This window comes from Strix aluco, chromosome 4, assembly GCF_031877795.1.
Source record: "Strix aluco isolate bStrAlu1 chromosome 4, bStrAlu1.hap1, whole genome shotgun sequence".
In the NCBI taxonomy this organism is placed as follows: Eukaryota; Metazoa; Chordata; class Aves; order Strigiformes; family Strigidae; genus Strix; species Strix aluco.
The window spans coordinates 11098735-11108172 of NC_133934.1; positions in this window are offsets into that span (position 1 = coordinate 11098735).

A 9438-nucleotide genomic window follows, 5' to 3' on the forward strand; every position below is an offset into this window, starting at 1 on the left:
CTTGTTGCACTTTATTTGTCCCCTCGAAAGATTTGTCTGTAGTGGAAATTTAGAATGTAGTTTAATATAACAGTGGGGAGATAGAGTATTTTTGTCATGAAGTGAAATAACTATCCAGCTGACATCAGGATTTTGCAAAGAACAGTTTCAGAACACGGACTGAAAATGAAGACCCAAAGACATTGGAGGAGTCCCTTGTATGAGATTATCAGTAAAATCCACTTATAGCTGTGCTATGATATAGGCAAGAAATTCCTATTCTTGCTCTCAGCTTTCTGGCTGTGCTGCATATGGTGTATCTGCAGACAAAGAGAAGTTACTTATTTTAGCTTACTGAAAATAAATAAAAGGGGCAAAGTTAGGTCTTCACCAGAACATAATATAGATCTATATTTCACAAATTAATCATCCCGCAGGATTTCCAAGAACATTAAGGCTTTCCTCCGTGGCAACAAGCAGAAGGTTGAGAAGTGTGAGGGCTGTGTATGTAGTGAAAACACAAAGTCCTGCTAGCACAAACAGTTTCGGAAGGGGTCTGCGTCATCTCCAGTGATCATGTTTGGCTTTAATGACACCTAAGTTACTGCTTTAAGATATTAATGAAAAGACCAGAAACCAAGAGTGTAGTTTAACATCTGGAAAAATCCTCTAATTTTATATTACATATGTAGTGGTTTCTGAACGCTCATTTTACAAATCCATCTAAGAGCAGGTGTCATTGCCTAATTCTCTAGTTAAAAGAATGACTTATTTAAAGAAGTACAGATGTGGTTTTCACAATAAATGGACTTTTGGATCGTCTTAAGCAGGAAACATTCACTGTGGAACATGTTTACAGCCACAGACAAGTAACTCCATATATTTCAAGTTCCAGTTTTATCTTTCTGGTTTATCAGAAATTACAACTTGTACAGACCCTTATGAAGTACAGAGACACATCTAGTGGAGTACTATTATTTTTCAAAAATATGCCTGATCATGAATCTACCCAAAGTACAGAAAAATCTCTCAGTAGGTTTGAAACATCAGAATTATCTTTTTTAATAGATGTATTTTATTAGAGAAAAAGGAAATGTTTAATTAGCTCTAGTCTAGGAGACACACACGGGATATTCATCAGATTTGCCAAATTTGTTAGAGCTGCAGTTGTTTCTAAACAGAAAAAAATATTGACGCTGTCAAGGAAAGATGGGATATCTAGCAATTCAGTCTCCCCCATGAAAAAGAAACACCACATTACAGAGGCTTTAACTGAAAAGTAAACCTTCACATAGTTTGCTTAGCTGGTGCTAGAAAACGTGCTTCACAGCTCCCGAGTGTTTGGAAAACAGGTTGATTTAACCATGGACTCAAGGGCTTTATTCACATAAGCAGGGGAATTAAAGTCCGGCTACTTTGTTGTGGGCTAAATGTTAATCCTAAAGTGACTGGTACTGAGGTGCCTAAGAGATAGCAGTCAATTACTGAAGGTGATGAAGGTTTTTTGGCAGCCTGGTGCCTATTCATTGCATTTGTGCTGAACAAGGAAGCAACTGGAACAAAAGAATAACAGCCATGAATCCTTCAGTGAATGTCTCAAGTCAGAATTAAAGAGTTCTTTTGCCAGCCAAAAATTTTTGGTGGCAAGTGTGATTCCTATAACAAATGCAGCTGCACAGTAGAGTCTGACAATACTGATCAGGTATTTATATTGCTAGTAGGGGCAGCAAATATAGGAACGTTTACCTATGTCCCAGTGCTGTCCCATCAAAGTCAGCTGGAGTCATTGGCTGTCTGCGCAGAGGATCGTGTGGCTTTACTGCAGCTAGCTGCTCTGTGCTGGGAAGTGTACTTTAAGCTGTAGTACATGAGAAAAGGCAGTTCATGAGGAGAGCAGAAGCCCTCACTTTGCAAGAGCTGTCCTGACCCGAGTATGGGGCATAACAATCAATTCCTCTTGTCACACTTCCACTGTATTTAAAATAATGAAGTGCTTACTAGACCATGGCAAATAAGTGTGAGAATGATTTTACAGCCTAGTAGCTATGGTGTTTCCCTGAGAGAGGTCAGTGCTAGACTCCAATCACTGAGTGCCTAGTAAAAAATACTGGGAACATGTGCTGGGAAAGCGTCTCATTTTTCCGACAGAATTCTAAATTATTCCTTGAAAAGCATAGATTTAGTAAGAAGGTCTGATGAAGCCCTTACTTTCTAAAGAAATTGTGAGCTGTGTGTTAGAAGTATCTTCATACAGGAGTGGGGAAGGAAGACAAATTAGGTGAGTACTCTGACAGTCAAACCAGTGAGTTAAACGAGATTGCATCCTTCTCTGGCCCAGTTTTGTTATTTGACTGGTTTTATTTGAGAATATCAGCCATACTGTAAGTGAGACAGGAAGGGCACTGTGCTACATTGTGAGTTCAATGGGGCTAAGAGCTGGGATAGGTACTTACCTTCATGTGTCCATCAAGACGTAGGCAATCCTGGCCATTTTAAGCATCCTCAGGATTACATGGAAGTTGAACAACAGTTTTGAGGGGCCAAATTTTGCAGGATGACATCTCAGCCTTTTTATAGATGCAGTCCCAAAGCAAACACAGGCAATCTCACAAATTTATGAATTGCTCCACAGGTTCCTGACTTTGGCCTTGTACCAAAACTATTGCACCACCTTCCTTTCATAGTGTTGAAATACAGATGACAGTATTTCGTCTCACCTACCTGTAGCAGTGCTGGTGATGGGACCTTAACCACTCTTCTTAAGTATTCCACAGTGTGTTAATCTTATTTTTGACCATGTCATTATTATGAACCTGCATTTTCTCTTAGTTCATGTCCCTGTATTATACTGATTTATACAGTCTGAATCAGCCTTTCTAAATAGATTCTTCCTCAGACCTCTGCCCTAGTCTTTGCAGCAGGCAAGAAACACTCACTGATTCTTAAGTGACTATATATGCTTTCCCAGACCACCATCATCACCAATACATTACTTAGTTTTCTTGCCCCAGAGGGGGATGTGTCATAACTTTATTAGCTTTACATGGACATTCTTTCAAGATCCAGCAGGTGTAAGGTAGAAAAGATGATGCTTGTTCCAAGAAAGCAAAATGTTAAATTGCAGGCTATAAACACAATTTTAGACTATATTAAACAACACAAATCCTCATGATCTATTCCTGTATCTTCCACACAGAATTCTAAAAACTTGTAAAAATATGTTTTAGCTGGTAAGCTACAGGAATTCTCCACTGTGTAATTTTCCAGTTGTATCCCATCTCTAGGTAAGCACCTTGCAAAATGCACTCATGAGGTTTTCCGGTTCCCTCTAAATGCAACTGTGGCATTTAAGAATGAGTTAAGAAGACTCCCCTTACTAAAACGCTACCTGGTAATCCCAGTCTCTGATTTGGGTAGTCACTTGTACTGTAACTTTGAAGGCTGTTTGGATGCTTAGAAAGTATTCAGCTATTAACTTGGCTGGTGATTTTTCATATTTTCTGGGCTGTATAAGCTGATACTGACCCTTCCCATCTACCCTTTTCACTTCCAAATTAAGATGTGCATGAATCTGTGTCTTTAACTGGTTCTTCCATATTCAGATACCAGAACACACTTTACAAAAACCTCTTTCGTAGCTTTGCACCATTAACAAATTAAACATAATTAAGAATCAATCCCACAGCATCGTGTAATTTACAGTACCTGTGAAGTTCTTATTCAAACACTGTAAGTCAGCAATGTAAATATCAGTTAACAGGAAATTTAGGCAGCCTCCTCCCTTCCCTTCCATATTTTGTTTCCAGTGCCATGAAAAGGTTGTGGGAAGAAAAGAAGAGCAACCACTTTCAACGGTTAGGAGAAAGAAGCATGCAAAGCAGATAATACTCAAAATACAAATAGACACAACAATGAACATGTTGATATATGATACACATTGTTCAATCTGCTGTTACTGTTTCCTTGGAGGGCACTGAAACATTGAAATGCTCCTTCCAAGTGAGGATCAAATCATAAATTCCTAAATGTATCTCACAGCCATCAGCTTCACAAGCTATCCATTTAGCCAGGAATGAGCACCAGGACTCACCTGTTGGTGGCAAATTTGCATGGCATACACTGAATCCTCAGAAAATCTTCTTGTGTTTTTATGTACCTACCATATATTTTGCAACATGAATGATGTTTCTCCAGGACTGGAGTCTTGGGTCCTTTGATAGCAAGTGCTACATGAAGCTTTTCCTACAGCTGGAGAATTTATGAGGTCTTTCTACCTTGCAGATTTTCTGTGTGAGATCATGGTTCATACTTTAAGAAACTGGTCTCCTTCTGGCCACCTATTTTTTGTGATGACAGTAAGAGCATAATCATCTTTGAAATGTCAACTCTTCTTTCATCTTGAACACAAAAATGACCAACAGTGCCACAGTTTATTAGGGAAGACACTCAGACGATATTATCACATAGATCTTATTTCCAAAGGAAATCAGTTGAAAAATAGACATAAAGTGTGATTAAGAATGTCAAAGTTACAATTTCCTGTTACAAAACTAGATAAAAACAGTAATCAATGCATGTGTATGAAGCTCTGTTACTGGTTCACAGCATAAAATTACTAAATTATATCAATAATAATTACTAGAGTACTAAAAACTGGTTTTACTTCCACAAGTATATATCAAGTACATATTCTGACTAGTTTCAAACTCTCAATTTCCTTTTATATTGTCAGCAGCTCAGAAAATTTTGGAAATTTTTGTCATTGTCCATCAAATCTTAGTCTGTGGAATTAAATTTGTATCTTGTCTGAAATTTGTGTTTTGCTTATTTTCTCAAGCTCATGCTATTCTTCACATCTGATGTACTCATGTATTGTGTCTAAATTTTGTGTCACCAGGAAACTTCATTGGCATACTCTTCTTTTGATTGATGTCATTTATGAAAACATTAGTTAACAGTTCCAAGACTGATTCTCTGAAAATTCCAAAAAGTAAAATCCTGTCATCCCTGTCAACACTTAGGCTTTCTCCAATTCCTTACTTAGAATTTTTGCCACAGTTTCTAAGTCTCAGTTTTAAGACAGTATTATGGGCTTTGCACCTTATTCAGTGCTTTATTGAGAGATTAGATCTATTTTATTGTGAAATTCTTGGGTCTTAGCTCTCAACCACAGATCATCTGTAGTCTTTAAAAGATACCTGCCACTTACCAAGTGCTTTATACTTTACCTAGGTTGTAGTCATAAGCTGAAAAATTGTGCCTGTGATTATTTACCAAAGCTAAAATGTTATTCAAAGAAAAAACTGCAGCTTTCTCTTCTAGAAACTGTAAGTTCAATCTACCAGATAATCATGTGTTTAGGGTTATGATAACAGACGCATAGTGTCTATGAGTCACCCATATTTTTTTATGTCAGATCCAAAATTATAGCTCTCTTGATAATTTGTACTCCAGAGTCTTGCTTCCAGAGGAAAAAGGTGAAGGAACAGCATCTGAATATTAAATACCATGTGGAGAATATGACAATTCATCTTTCCTGTCTTGGAATTAGAGTTTAATTACAATCAAAGAACCCTTCAACCTAAATTGCAATTGCAGATTTTACAGCCACATCTGATGGTTCATGTCTTACAAGTAGTTTCATAGAATGATTCGCATCAGTTTATACTCAGCTTGATAAAAATATTTCTCTAAGAAAGGGCTCCAGCTGAGGTGATGGGCAATGTTTTTGAAATCCCCAGGGCTTCACTAGTTTGAAATTGTTTCTCCTCCAGTTTTCAGATATGATATTGTCCCACAGCTATGCAAGCCTGATAGCAAAAGTCTGCTTTTTCCTTTTCTTGGTCAAACCCAGTTGGAAAAATCTGAAACTGTAGTTTTAGTGAACTGTCATAGCAAATGGTGCAGTTTATCTTGTCAAGCAGGTCACAAAATATGCACACTCTGTCTATAAGAAACCTGCATGATTCCTCATTGGACAAAATAATAGTGGGGTGTACCAATAATTATATTACACTGATATCAGTCTTGCCCTACATCAGTATCATATAGTTTTAGTTTTTTGTGATGGGGGAATTAGTTAGGAAACATTACTGAGTTTTAACTACTTGGCCAGCTGGAACTGTTTCAGCTCTGGATTTGGGGTCTTAACCCAAATTGTCTACAGCTGGAAGTTCTCTTCTTTTCTAAAAGCCAAGCTCCTTTCTGTAGAATAAAGAAAATAATCTAAGCCAGAGAAGGCTAGAGAACAGGAGAGAAAGCATAAGGAGGCTCAGGTAGAATTAAAAATAAAAAGCAAGAATAGTGGCTGTAGCGGCTTGGTTTCACGTAGCAATTAAAATATAGATGAATCCAGGTTTTTTTAGCCTCAGATACAAAGGAAAAGCAAATTTTTGCTTACATGTATTACAAAATGAATTGTAACTAATTTCACCCAGCTAATTTGAGGATCCTTCTTTCTGAAATTAGGGGAGAGAAATCCAGGCCTAAATGTTTTGTTGTTTCCACTGCACTCTTGATTTCGTCTGAATGTGTACTTGCATAACAACATTGATGGAGAGCTATCCTGGTTATATGAAGGGCATTGTATTCCTGTTAAACTCATTATACACTGGTATTAGTGAAATATGAACCAAGCCTAACCTTTGTCTTTTCCTCATCTTCAAAACTGACCTAATACTTAATTCTTTTCATAGGGGTTGATGAGTAATAAATAACTCATGGGTACTTACGTAACACTTATGTATCCTGACAAAGACAGCATAAAAGGTTAGCCCCTGAGCAAGCATTTAAATTTCCTCCGTTGTTTAACAGTCTCAAAACTTTTTATAAATATTATCAGTTGAATGCTCAGAACATGGGGGATTATAGCCTGTTTGTCTGAAGACTATTCCAAGGGAGATCTCATCTGCCCAGCATCTTGTCTCATTCTCTCCGAGCTGGGAAGACACTGAAATAACCCAAGTGCCAACTCTGTGCTGCCCATCACATGGTGCTTGCTTCACACGCCTTCAGAGCAGGTGTGCTTTGTGGTCCACCTGGTCAATTTTCAAAATTAATTCCTGTTTGCTTGGTCTCTTCTTTCAGTAAACATCTCCAAAAGGATTAGTATCATCAAGGTCACCCTAAATGACTCCAAGCTGATGAGCACAAACATATGATTTGGAGGCTCCAACTTTAAGACTGCTTTGATAGCTTCAAGCTGATCACATCTTTTTGCAACTATTTGTTTTATATCAGTACACAACAAACCTAAGCACTGTCCTATTTCTTCTCCCACCTATTTATGTGAATGCACCTTTACAGCAATCATCCTTTATACAAAAGCAACACATTTCAATGCCCTTACTTCAAAGTGAATGCTGCCAGAGAAAACATACCAGTATGAATACTTAGATTTTTATAGGAAATGCTGGAATAAGGAGTTTGACTTAAAGCCATCAAACAATTCTATTTTTGAGAAATTACTTTTTTTAAATTTCCTTGCAGACTATTTGTTCACTTCAGTTTACATCAGAGCAGGCTATTTTTTAGTAAGCAGCATTACATCAGAGTGGTCAGCACACAAAAGTGATCGTTCTGTGTGCCACAGAATTTTGAGAATACTTTTCAAAGATTTGAAGGGTGGCAGTAGCAGCAATTTTGAGAGAAGAAGGGTGGTTTATTAATCAAACAGCTAATCCAACCAAAAGCTCCCTTCTGTCTAGGTAAGTGGCCTGCCTGAATTTGGTGGGGAGGACCAGAAGACATACCGATATCATGAAATTGTGTAGGGAAGCTTCCTTCAAGAAGGAAGAAATGCCATAAAGACAGCTTTTAGAATGCTATATTGACTTTTTAAAGAGGATTGAACTGTGTTGAAACTGAGATATGTGAATGTATTGCTTTTCCTCTGATGCTTCAAAAATACAATTTTCAACCTCTTAACTGGAACAAACCTGCAATCATTTTTCCTCTTCTCAGGTCTATGTCTCTGTCAGATTTTCTTTAAAAAGGCTATTTGGCAGATGTATGAAACAGCACGTATAAAAAAATCTTAAAGGTTTCAAGATAGTGTCAGATAGGTATGTAAGTTACTGATCAAATGGGCAATTGCAAACATTTTGTGGCACATTGTGCTATCTTCTGTTTTATCAGCTCTGCTTTTCTATGTCTAAAACTAGACCCTTGAGGAAAGATTCAGGTATATGTGTTAATATCCCATGCTCTTACAAGCGAAGTTTCAACATCAAGACTGAACCCACTTCCATAGTGGGTTTCAGAGCAAAAATATGTGGCAAAAATAGGTTACTGACACTTTGTATGCATTAGGAGATATTAACTTTACAGAAATATTAAGCGTGTCCATTAATCTGTTATGAGCAATTGCCCTCCTGGTAAGTCATCCATTTTCCCATTTATTGTATTCTGCCTCAGCCAAATTATTACCATTTCAGAACAACATGCCAAAAATCAGCTCAGGCAGAAGTTTACAACTCACAGAAATGGGGCCTATTTAATTCATGGAAACCAATTTATACAAGTCTAAATGCATCACAATTTTAGAAAGACAACAATCATTACAATTTATTTTATTACTATTTAACCAGCCAATAAATGAGATCTCTGGTATATTTGAACTCTTCATAAGGCTTTAGACTGTGTTGTCTTGTAGATAACAGGCTTTAATGAAGTTCAATGTAAAAACAAGTATGATTTACCCCAAAGAATTTGACCTCTGGGAATGTTTAGGGATTTCAAAAGAGAAAAGTCACAAAGCACATTAGGTCACAACAGCTGTTCTGCATCGAGTGAAATGTATTTTTATGGTTGAAGCGTTAAATGTAATTTGCAGGAATATGCTTTAATGCTTAAAATATATACATTGTTTTATAGTTGCTTTTAGCTAATTAAAAAAAGGCAAAGTTCTTATGTATGTCCATTAATAACTATGCAAATATGATAGTTTACAAAAATTTAATTTATTTCTTCTATCTTGGTATCACAAAGATCAAAATTGTATTTGGAGTTTTTTAAATAAATTATCCTCTTTGTCATTAGGTAGAATGGAAAAGTCAAATGTGTAAGGTTCAAAGCAACACAGACATTTCATGAGATAATGCTGTCTAGTAATGCAATTTTTGTCAGTTCTGCCAGGCCGAGTTAACAAATTAGAAAATCTCTCTGCAATATAAAATTCTTCACCCCTGTCAATAGTTATTAACGTAGTTCTGTTTACTCTTTCTCCTAGGCTTTTGAGCCTTTTACTTTGGTATTCTGTTTTTGCCATCTTGAGATTCGGTCAATAAGTTCCCAATGAGCATTTCCATACTGTTAATGTATTTAATTATCAGATATTTGTTATTTCCTTATCTAAAAAGGATGGCTTGCAACAACACATTTCTGCTATGTATGGAAATGTACTTCTATGCATGTATAGATTTTGGATTTTAGTGGATTACACAATGCTTTTAGCGGAAG